This window comes from Dama dama, chromosome 18, assembly GCF_033118175.1.
Source record: "Dama dama isolate Ldn47 chromosome 18, ASM3311817v1, whole genome shotgun sequence".
In the NCBI taxonomy this organism is placed as follows: Eukaryota; Metazoa; Chordata; class Mammalia; order Artiodactyla; family Cervidae; genus Dama; species Dama dama.
The window spans coordinates 16,207,532-16,220,595 of NC_083698.1; the positions used below are offsets into that span (position 1 = coordinate 16,207,532).

The 13,064-nt window shown below is 35.8% G+C and overlaps 1 pseudogene; it reads right to left on the bottom strand.

Moving 5' to 3' along the window:
- Positions 1 to 1,155: 1,155 nt before the first annotated feature.
- LOC133072754 (histone-lysine N-methyltransferase SETMAR-like) lies at positions 1,156 to 2,188 on the bottom strand (annotated as a pseudogene).
- Positions 2,189 to 13,064: the final 10,876 nt, after the last annotated feature.

Here is a 13,064-nt window from a genome sequence, read left to right on the forward strand (position 1 = left end):
CTCCCTCTACTAAATAATTTTCTTACCTTGCATCAATTCATCTTGATTATGAAACTGAAATAAATTCAGTGACTGCTTGTCAGACAACTGGACAGTGGAAAATTCTTTTGTTTGGAAGACAAAGAACTCACAATTTCTAGCCTTTTAGTGCTTGATGATATTTGTTTCCATCATGCCATTTGCTTATTGTACAATACATAGGAGAATGCTTTCTACTGGCTTCAAGCGTAGCCTTATAAAAGGCATGGTTCAAAGAAAAGGCTCTCTACATGCATCACAATTTCTTCCTTGCTGCTGCTGTTTCGTAAACACTTAGGTGATACATCCATCCTCATTAGGAATCACTCTTCCTTACAGACAGACTATTCCCAACAATCAGCAAAACCAGTTCTTCTCTTGGATTTAAAATATCCTTGCAACATTCATTCTTACCGTTTTTCTTTGTGTGGTCCCCAATTAACACCATTTTTTTTAGCATAATATCTTCTATCTTGATTTATGTCAATATAATGTAACAGATTTTATGGGTAGGAGGAAGCAAGCAATACAAAAAGCAACATTAAAAGGGCCTTGCTAAGTACTGGGTTTAAAAATAGGTAGAATTTCAAAAAAGTAGCGCTTTGAAATTATGTTTAATCATTGCTAGCAGCTTAGACTAAAATTATTTCATACTCCTAGTCACCTACAATTTAATATTTATAAAAATGATTTTTACTCTCCATGAATCTTAAATATTCATGATTATAATTTCTCTAATTTGCAAAAGTCCCTCAGAGAAAGTATACTGCAAGGTAGAACATTACCTGATATGGGAAAGGGAATAATGCACATATATCTGACAGATTGTGTGATACAGTGGGGTGAAAGCAATTTACTAGGAGATGGGCAATATGGGTTACCCTTGGGTATCTGGGACTTGCTACTTTTGTGACTGAGCAAATTCTATGGTTCCTATGTCCTCTAGTTTTCATCTCTGGCAATGAAAGAGATCGCTGTCTTGCTCCACCTTTCAGGTTCTTTGAAAGTTTATTGATAATGAGTGTGAAAGTACTTTCAAAAGGTGAAATATTTTAAAGTATTAGATTGATACAAAAGTAATTGTGGTTTCAGACCATGAATTTTAAATCATTACAACAGAGCTTAAACACATCTTTATTAATCAAAATAGGAACCATTACAATCAACATATTTTTGCCAATGAAAAATAAGTTTGTTTATTCCTGTAGCATAAAAATCCATACTTTGGGATTCCATGAACTCTTGGAAAGCATTTTTTGCCTCCTGCTGGTTGTGGGAGCATTTTCCCTGCCAAAAATTACCTAGATGCATGAAGAAGTGGTGGTTGGTTGGCGAGAAGTTGGGTGAATGTGGCAGATGGGATAAAACTTCATAGCCCAATTCATTGAACTTTTGAAGCATTGGTTGTGCAATGTGTGGTTGAACATTGTCATGGAGAAGAATTGGGCCCTTTCTACTGACCAATGCTAGCTGCAGGCGTTGAAGTTTTCATTGCATCTCATCAATCTGCTGAGCATACTTCTCAGATGTAATGGTTTCACCAGGATTCAGAAAGCTATAGTGGATTAAATTGGTAGCAGGCCACCAAACAGTGACCATGACCTTTCTCTGGTGTAAGTCTGGCTTTGGGGGGTGCTTTGGAGCTTCTTCTCTGTCTAACCACTGAGCTGGTCGTCACTGGTTATCATACAAAATCCACTTTTCATCACATGTCACAATCCAACTGAGAAATAGTTCGTAGTTGTTATATAGAATAAGAGAAGACTACACGTTGAAAATGGTGAATTTTTGATTTCCAGTCAGCTCATGAGACACCCACTCATTGAGCTTTTCACCTTTCCAATTTGCTTCCAATGCCAAACAACTGTAGAGGGGTTGATGTTGAGTTCTTCAGTAACTTTTCCTGTAGTTGTAAGAGGATCAGCTTCGATGATGCTCTCAGATGGTTGTTGTGAACTTCCAATGGCCAGTCACTATGCTCCTCAACTTTAAGGTTCTTGTCTCCTTTGCAAAATTTCTTGAACCGCCACCACACTGTATGTTCGTTAGCAGTTCCTGGGCCAAATGCGTTGTTGATGTTGAGAGTTGCCTCCATTGCTTTACAACCCATTTTGAACTCTAATTAAAAAAAAAAAAAAACTGCTCGAATTTGTTTTTTGTCTAACATCATTTCTACAGGCTAAAATAAAATAAAATAAACAGCAAATAATAAGTCATTAGCAAAAAAACTTAAAGCAGGTAATGTACATTAAAATGATGTATTAACCACATTTAAGAATGTATTCCAATATCAAACAGTATAGTTCAACAACGCAAAACCACAATACCTTTTGCACCAACCTAATAGTATCTTTATGATCCTTTAAAATTTTGTATTCCTATCTATATACCACTACAGAATCAGCTTTTCCCCAACTCTCCATCAAAAAAAAAAAAAAAAATTCACTCCCCATTTTGAAAAAATATAAGCAATTGAAAGCTCCTCTTCCTGGTCTCCACAATTTCAGACTCTACTTTTATCTGTTGATTTTTAGAGGGTTGGATTTTGTACCAAATATCGCATTCCACTCTAAAAAATCTCAAATGATAGTGTCACCAATAAAAATAGCAACAAAACTACACATGGTTTACTGTTGATATCAAGATATTCATACCCAACTCCACTGTGTCTTAGTGAGTGAAGTGAGTGAAGTCGCTCAGTTGCGTCCGACTCTTTGCGACCCCATGGACTGTAGCCTACCAGGCTCCTCAGTCCATGGAATTTTCGAGGCAAGAGTACTGGAGTGGGTTGCTATTTCCTTCTCCAGGGGATCCACCCAGATGTATATCAAAGTAGCCCTTTTTAAAACTTGTAATCCATTAGGCTCAAGCCTAATTTTCATTCTCTATGCAAAAAATATCGTTTTTAAAAAAGAAAACTCCTTTATTTTTTCACTGAAGCTATCCATTGGATAGGCCCACCCTTTCCTTGCAATAGCTCCTGTTTTTATGATCAGAAACATTTTACATCATGTTTTGTTTACTGGACTATAGCAAGAACATTATTACTGTTAGTATTACTACCTTTTACTACTCAAAAAGTAGCTTTCTCTCAAAAAGTACTACTCAAAAGCTTTGCTTTCTCATTTATAAAAATAGGGATGCTAAAACTAGTGGCTAGAATTTTTATTTGGGTTAAGTTAGCAAATAAAAAATTATATATTAATACCTATAAGTTCTTTAAAAGAAGGAGCATATGGTATTTCAGGTATACTGCTACATTCCCCATAGTATTTAACACTAAAGCAATTTTCTACCCATGTACATAATATTTATTCTTTAAATACACTGAACATCAGAGAGTTAATATATTTGTCTCTGCTCATGAGTATTATATACACATGTATATATATGTTTATATACCTATAGTAATTTTTCTTTTTTTCATTTCTTTCTGGTAAGTAGTACTGAGTACTAATTGCTATTCCAGAGAACTCAGAGTGGTAGACGTTACCATCCTCATTTCACAGAAGAGAAAACAGTGACTTCAAGGAGTTATAGCTTTCTTAGAACTACTCAGGTTAATAATACAGAACGAGATTCCAAACACAGGTTCTTTTCTTATAAGTAAATGCTGCTTACACTGCTTCATCTAAATGTCAGACACTATTCTAGCTGAAGATGATAGAATTGTAATTTAGAACAACTTCCTGCATTCTGATCTCTTTTTCATGCCCAAGCCTGGGAAGAGTTTCTTCATCAGATCTTTGGGCTGTTGGATGAGTCCTTGGAATCTGGAGTAGAGTCTGTCCAAATCCCTTCTCCACTCTGAAAACATATGACTCCTACATTACATCTAGTGATCAAATGTCTTTGAAACACCCTTCAACCCACCCAAGCATTATTAGCTTACAATATGTTTATTATTTTGTGATTTGTATTAAGAAGATATTTCTTGAGATTGTAAGCATCCCTTCAAATCACATTTAAAATGTTCTAACAAAACTGGTCAAATGCAATTTATTATCTTATTGTTTTACAGCAAAAAGTTTGTAGTGCCAAATGATCACAAATTATTAATAATTAGAAAAGTTAATGAGCCAATTTGTTCCTCTGGCTCATGATACTCTAGGTATTTTAGATTTGTATTTTTCTCAATTATCCATGAATTATTACATCATTGTATGAAACAGAATTACATTTTCTTAGATATTTTAGAAATATGCCTTATAATGTATATTAGGTAAAAAGTTCTTGCTTCATGGCTTCCCATTTCCTGAAACTTAATAGTTATTTACCTTAATCCTATAAATTCAATGTTCTGTAAGGTAAATTTACTTCAAATGAAGAGCATTTTTCTGTAAACATCCATGTGTGTCACTTTCTTCTCTCATCAGTCTGGCTTTATTACTCTAAGCAAATATTCCTTGATTTCAATTGTAAAATATTTCTGAAGAAACAAAGGTGGTTTTGAACTTATTTTCATTTTTCCCCTTTTACTGAGATTATGATGACTTTGAACAGTCCTCAGATGAATTTCACCTTTCCTTTTTGTCTATTTCAAAGGAAGGGAAACTTTGAAGAACATTTTTTTTTTTCTTTTTTAATATATCTAAAGCTTCTCTTACATAGAAATGAAATTTCCATTTAATATTTTGAGCTTTCACTGTGAATAGACCTTGCTCAGTGGAGACAGAGAAAAACAAACTTACTTATAACAATTCCTGTTGTCTATGGGGACCCATTTCTGGTCACTTGTAACTCTTCTACCTACTCACAATAGGGAAAGTGTAGAGCCTCAATTCAGGCATAGTTTGCCAAGGAAATGAGGACCCTGAGTGTACCCTGAAAGAAATTTTCCCTTCAACTTTGTGAGTCATAGTTTCCTAAGGGGGAAAAATATGGGATCATGAGAAGCCAAACTCTACTTCACCTCTTCTCTACCCTTCCAAACATTCCTGATCAGGGTTACAGAGGGAATGTTTTCAGTCTCTTGCTGTGCTAGTTATCAAAAACTTAAGCCTGCTACTTCAGTCTTAATTTTTTACAAAAATCGGTTCTTACTGAAAACATAAGAACTATTTTTATGGTGATGCAGTCCATCATGTTATAGCTACCATGCAGTTCCTGGAAATAACTTCTTGTTTTTCCTCTTTGATTAAACAACTGCTGTTGTTCAGTTGTTAAGTCATGTCAGGCTCTTTGCGACCCCATGAACTTAGCATGCCAGGGTTTCCTGTCCTTCACTATCTCCCTGAGTTTCTTCAAACTCATGTCCATTGAGTTAGTGATGCCATCCAACCATCTTATCTTATATCATCCCCTTCTCTTATTGTCATCAATCTTTCCCAGCAACAAGGTCTTTTCCAATAAGTTGGCTCTTCACATCAGGCGGCCAAAATATTGGAGCTTCAGCTTCAGCATTAGTCTTTCCAATGAATATTCAGGGCTGATTTCCTTTAGGACTGCAGAGTTTGATTCTCCTTGCTGTCCAAGGGACTCTTAAGAGTCTTTTCCAGCACCACAGTTTGAAAGCGTCAGTTCTTTGGTGCTCAGCCTTCTTTATGGTTCGACTCTCACATTCATACATGACTACAGGAAAAAGCCATAACTATATGAACTATATGAACCTCTATCGGCAAAGTGATGTCTCTCCTTTTTAATACACTGTCTAGGTTTGTCATAGTTTTTCTTCCAAGGAGCAAGCGTCTTTTAATTCCATGGCTGCAGTCACCATCTGCAGTGATTTTGGAGCCAAAGAAAATGAAATCTGACACTGTTTCCAGTTTTTCCTCATCTACTTGTCATGAAGTAATGGGACTGGATGCCATGTATCAGATTCTGTCTTAAAAGTGTGCATTTTTGTTCAGTGGGAATTCTGCCTCATGTGCCAGAATATATATATATATATATATATATATATATATCATAATTTGATTTTATAAATTAAAATATGATGGGCTATTTAAAAAAAATCATTGGAGTATAGTTGATTTACAATGTTGAATTAGTTTCAGGTGTACTGCAAAGTGAATCAGTTATACATACACACATGTCCAGTCTTTTTCAGATTCTTTTCCCATATTGGCCATTATAGGGTACAGAGTAGCGTTCCCTGTGTCATACAGTAGGTCCTTATTATTATCTATTTTTTGTATATGTATATAGTAACGTGTACACACCAATCTTACAGTTTATCTCTCTCCTCCTAACACCTTGGTAACTGTAAGTTTGTTTTCCACATCTGTGACTCTGTCTCTGTTTTGAAGGTAAGTTCATCTGTACAGTTGTTTTAGATTCCACATAAGAGTGATATCTTATGATTTTTGTCTTTCTCTGATTTATCCAATATGAAAGTCTCTAGGCCCGTCTACATTGCTGCAAGTGGCATTATTTCATTCTTTTAATGGTTGAGTAATAGTCCATTGCATATAAGTACCACATCTTCTTTATCCATTTCTCTGTTGATGGACATTTAAGTTGCTTTAACTTCATCTTGAAAATAAATTAAATTACAACTTTCATGAGAGATAGACCTTATAAGTAGGACACCTGGTGCTAAATTTCAGAAGACTTAATAATTAATTTTAAAATTCAACTGAATAATGACTGTACTTAACACACATACATGGCAAAAATAAGAATTTTTAATTGGCCAAAACAATCTTGAGGAAAAAATAATAAAGCTGGAGACATAAATGCTCTCTGATTTCAGGCTATATCACATAGTACAATAATCAAAACCATATGGGACTGGCACAAGAACAGACATATATATCAGTGGAGCAGAATCGAAAGCCCAGAAATAAACCTACATAGTTATGGTCAGTTAATCTATAAAAAAGGAGGCAAGAATATACAATGGAGGAAAAACAGTCTTTTCAATAAATGGTGCTGGGAAAACTGGAGAGCTAATTGTAAGATGGAACCTACCTCAAGATAGTAAAGGCCATATATGATAAGCCCACAGCAAACATTATTCTCAATGGTGAAAAACTGAGAGCATTCCCCTAAGATCAGGAACAAGACAAGGGTGCACTCTCTTACCACTATTATTCAATATAGTTTTGGAAGTTCTAGCTACAGCAATCAGAGAAGAAAAAGAAATAAAAGGAATTGAGATTGGAACAGAAGAAGTACAGCTCTCACTGTTTGCAGAATACATGATACCCCCTAAAGATATTATCAGAAAATTACTAGAACTAATCAATGAATTTAGCAAAGTTACAGGATACAAAATCAATACAGAGAAATCACTTGCATTCCTATATACTAACAATGAAAAATCAGAAAGATAAATAAAAGAATGAATCCTATTCACCATTGAAACAAAAAGATTAAAATATCTTGGAATAATCCTATCTAAGGAGACAAAAGTGCTGTATTCAGAAAATCATAAGACACTGATGAAAGAAATCAGATGACATATCAGATGGAGAGGTATTCCAACATGGAATATTGTGAAATATTGTGGAATATTGTGAAAAAGACTATAATACCCAAGGCAATCTACAGACTTAATGCAGTCCCTATCAAATTTCCAATGGAATTTTTCACAGAACTAGAACAAATTCATAAGGAAACACAAAAGTCCCCAAGTAACCAAAGCAGTCTTGACAAAGAAGGGGGCTGGAGGAATCAACTTTCCTGTCTTCAGATTATACTACAAACTGACAATAATCAAAACAGTATGGTACTGGCACAAAAACAGAAACATAGACCAATGGAACAAGAAGACAGAAACCACAGAAAAACTCACACACCTATGGGTGGCTATTTCAAATCCTAAAAGATGATGCTGTGAAAGTGCTACACTCAATATGGCAGCAAATTTGGAAAACTCAGCAGTGGCCACAGGACTGGAAAAGGTCACTTTTCATTCCAATCCTAAAGAAAGACAATGCCAAAGAATGCTCAAACTACCACACAATAGCACTCATCTCACACGCTAGTAAAGGAGTACTCAAAATTCTCCAAGCCAGGCTTCAGCAATATGTGAACCATGAAATTCTAGATGTTCAAGCTGGTTTTAGAAAAGGCAGAGAAACCAGACATCACATTGCCAACATCCGTTGGATCATCAAAAATGCAAGAGAGCTCCAGAAAAGCATCTATTTCTGCTTTACTGACTATGCCAAAGCCTTTGACGGTGTGGATCACAACAAACTGTGGAAAATTCTGAAAGAGATGGGAATACCAGACCACCTGACTGCCTCTTGAGAAATCTGTATGCAGGTCAGGAAGCAACAGTTAGAACTGGAAATGGAACAACAGACTGGTTCCAAATTAGGAAAGGAGTATGTCAAGACTGTATATTGTCACCTTGCTTATTTAACTTATAAGCAGAGTACATCATGAGAAACACCGGGCTGGATGAAGTACAAGCTGGAATCAAGATTGCCAGGAAAAATATCAATAACCTCAGATATGCAGATGACACCACCCTTATGGCAGAAAGAGAAGAGGAACTAAAAGCCTCTTGAAGAAAGTGAAAGAGGAGAGTGAAAAAGTTGGCTTAAACCTCAACATTCAGAAAACTAAGATCATGGCATCAGGTCCCATCACTTCAGGGCAAATAGATGGGGAAACAGTGGAAACCGTGGCAGACTTAATTTTTTTTGGCTCCAAAATCACTCCAGATGGTGGCTGCAGCCATGAAATTAAAAGACACTTGCTCCTTGGGAGAAAAAACTATGATCAACCTAGACAGCATATCAAAAAGCAGAAATGTTACTTTGCCAACAAAGGTCCATCTAGTCAAGGCTATGGTTTTTCCAGTAGTCATGTATGGATGTGAGAGTTGGACTATAAAGAAAGCTGCGTGCTAAAAAATTGATGCTTTTGAACTGTGGTTTTGGAGAAGACTCTTGAGAGTCCCTTGGACAGCAAGGTGATCCAACAAGTCCATCCTAAAGGAAATCAGTCCTGAATATTCATTGGAAGGACTGATGCTGAAGTTGAAACTCCAATACTTTGGCCACCTGATATGAAGAACTGACTCATTGGGAAAGACCCTGATGCTGGGAAAGATTGAAGGCAGGAGGAGAAGGGGATGACAGAGGATGAGATGGTTGGATGGCATCACTGACTCAATGGAGATGAATTTGAGTAAACTCCGGGAGTTGGTGATGGACAGAGAGGCCTGACATGCTGCAGTCCACTGGGGTCACAAAAAGTCAGACATAACTGAGCGACTGAACTGAACTGATGCGTGCCTTATTTTCCACAAAAGAGGCAATAATATACAATGCAGCAAAAATAGCCTTTTCAATAAGTGGTGCTGGTGAAACTGGATAGCTACATGTAAAATAATGAAATGAGAACACTTCCTAACACCATACACAAAGGTAAACTCAAAATGGGTTAAAGACCTAAATGTAAGACCAGAGACTGTAAAACTCTTAGAGGAAAATAGGCAGAACACTTCATGACATAAATCAAAGCAAGATCCTCTATGACAAACCTCTTAGAATAATGGAAATAATAGCAAAAGTAAATAAGTGGGATCTAATTAAACTTAAAAGCTTTTGTACAGCAAAGGAAACTATAAACAAGGTGAAAAGAGAACCATCAGAATGGCAAATGAAACAACTGACAAAGGATTTACTTCCAAAATATACAAACAGCTCCTACAGCTCAATACCAGAAAAACAAACAACCCAATCATAAAGTGGGGAAAAGAGCTAAACAGACATTTCTCCAAAGAAGATATACAGATGGCTCACAAAGACATGAGAAGATGCTCAACATCACTCATTATTAGAGAAATGCAAATCAAACTACAATGAGATATCACCTCACACCAATTAGAATGCCGATCATCAAAATGTCTACTAACAATAAATATTGCAGAGGGTGTGGAGAAAAGGGAACCCTCTTGCACTGAGATGGTTGGATGGCATCACTGACTCAATGGACATGAGTTTGGGTAGACTCCTGCAATTGCTGGTGGACAGGGAGGCCTAGTGTGCTGCGGTTCATGGGATCACAAAGAGTCGGACACGGCTGAGTGACTGAACTAAACTGAACTGAACTTGCACTGTTGGTGGGAATATAAATTGATACAGCCACTATGGAAGATAGTACGAAGATTCCTTAAAATACTAGGAATAAAACCACCATATGATCTAGGAATCCCACTCCTAGGCAAATACTCTGAGGAAACCAAAATTGAAGAAGACACATGTACCCCAGTGTTCACTGCAGCATTATTTACAATAGCTAGGACATGGAAGCAACCCAGATGTCCATCAACAGATAAATGAATAAAGAATGTGGTACATATACACAATGGAATATTACTCAGTCATAAAAAGGACCACATTTGAGTCAGTTCTAATGAAGTGGGTGAACCTAGAGCCTATCACACAGAATGAAGTAAGTCAGAAAGAGAAAAATAAATATCATATACTAACACACATATATGGAATCTAGAAAAATGTTACTAATGAATTTATTTACAGGGCAGCAGTGGAGAAACAGATATAGAGAACAGACTTATGGACACCGGGAGAAGGGAGGAGAGGGTCAGATGTATGGAGAGAGTAACATGGAAACTTATATTACCATGTGTAAAATAGACAGCCAATGGAAATTTGTCGGATGTCTTAGGAAACTCAAACAGGGACTCTGTATCAACCTAGAGGAGTGGGATGGGGTCGGAGATTGGAGGGAGCTTCAAGAGGGAGGGCATATATGTACACCTATGGCTGACTCATGTTGATATTTGACAGAAAACAACAAAATTCTGTAAAGCAATTATCCCTCAATTTAAAAATAATTAAATTTTTTAAAAAAAGGAAAAAAAAAGGAATTTAGAACATTTTTCCCAATGCATAAAAAATAAACACAAAATTGATTAAAGATCTAAAAGTAAGGCTGAAAACCATAAAACTCCTAGAAGAGGACATAGACTTAGTACTCTGAGGTAAATCATCACAGAATTTGGATCCCTTTCTTAAGGCAAAGGAAGCAAAAACAAAAATAATAAAATAGTACCTTCTTAAAAGCTTTTGCACAACAAGAGAAACCATCAGTAAAATGAAAAGACAACCTACTCAAAGGGAGAAAATATTTGAAAAATAATACAACCGATAAGGGGTTAATATGTGAAATGTATAAACAGTTCGTATAACTCAAATTCAAAAAGCCTGATTAAAAAATGAGAAGAACAGCTGAACACTTTTCCCCTCCAAAGAATACATACTGATGGCCAACAGGCACATGAAAAATGCTCAGTATCATCGATCATCATAGATATGCATTTATTAAAATCCATTTAGTAATTTAACTTTTTTGAAAAACAGCTAGAATAATTTTACTGGGTTTCCTTTCCCCATTCTTAGTCTGCATCTCCATCCACACTTCATACAACCTTTACCTATTTTTTTCAGTCACTTTTTACCACCTCACTTCATTTCTTACTAACAAATCTTCAGTGGACTCTTGTATTTACAAGGCAGTATCCAAGTACCTCAACTTACCATTTTAGTTTTGTAATTACCTTTATGCAACTCTCCTTCCCAACTTCTTGTCCTTCCAGCCTAGTTGGTCTCTCCATCATCACAATATATTTATTTTTACAAGATATGTATTTCCTTTGAAACACGTAATAAGACAAGAATATTCATCATACCATTGTTATTTAACATTGTTCTAAGTTACCAGCTGAAGTAATTAGTAAAGAGAAAGGAACACGAGACAAGAATTAGAGTGTTGAATGTAAAATGATTATCTGCAAATAATATGACTGTTTTCTGAAATACCGAAAATAATCAACTGAATTTTTGTGAAAAACAAAGAATTCAATAAGATGGGCACAGAGTGTATCAATTGCCTTTATTTAAATTGCTTTCATATGTTGAAGTTAAAAGACTGCCCTATCTTGTGTCTTTTAGTGTTTTTATAAGAGCAACCAAAAGATGAACTACCTCGAACTAAAAAAAGAAATGATCGAGACCCAAATGAAGAACACTTTAAAACATCATAGAGATTCATGAAAAGATATTTTAACAAATGGAAATCATGTTCTTGAAGACAAAGAACAGAAATTATAAAGATGTCTATGCACTCTAAATTAATCTATGCATTTAATGTGATCCCAGCAGAAATGCCAGTAGGATAAATTTATGAAGCTAAAAAGACTGATTTAAAATTATACATGTAAAAAGGAGATGGTTTCCCCCTGTAAATACTCTTTCATTACTGCTATTTTTTTACTTAATTTGGAAGGGTATTAAGCATTGCAGTCCTATGAACTGGACGTGAAACACAAAAGAAAGCAAATACTAGGGAGTGGTGATTTCAGAACTTGGGCGTTATGAAATTAGCAGACTCAAATTTGTGTTTTGGCTTTGCCACTAGCTGACCATGTGAAAGTGGACAATTGACTTAACCTCTTCAAGCCTCATTTTCCCATCTAATAAAGGGAAGAATCCACCTTACTGGGAGAGTTTAAGGAAATGAGTACACATTTCCATTTGTGAAAATCCTGGGCACTTTGCCTAACCCAGAGTGTATTTAAGGCATATTACTTTAAAAATGTAACCTTGGCTTTTCCAAAATTCAGAAATATTCTAGGTCTCTTACAAAACTAATTCCTGATGGATGCCTTACTTTTATTTTTCATGTAATTCATCACTGCCTCCTATTGTTTCCCTGAACATTATATGTAACAGTGGTGATGGATTTATTTAGGGATAAACAGAAATGCTAATATCTCCCATTCTTTAGTTAGATTTTCACCAGAGTTGAAATTCGTAGGTTGTTACAACTTCTGAATTAAGCTCAGCAGAATTTTGTTCTTGTTGTTCTCTTATAACAATGAAATAATGACAAACAGTTATTCGGGGGATACCTAAAACAAAACAAATACAATCCTGAGAAAGCCCTCCCCTCCCCCTGCCTTCAAAATCTTGTATGAATCTTAGGGAGTGCATACTATTCTCTAAGCTTCTTGGTTACAGTCCAGGCAATCTTAAGGGTGTAGCATCTGGGGACAGTTACAGGTGTTTTCTACAACCCATGTTCTTCATCTATAAAAAGAAAATAATTAATACCTGGGTGCC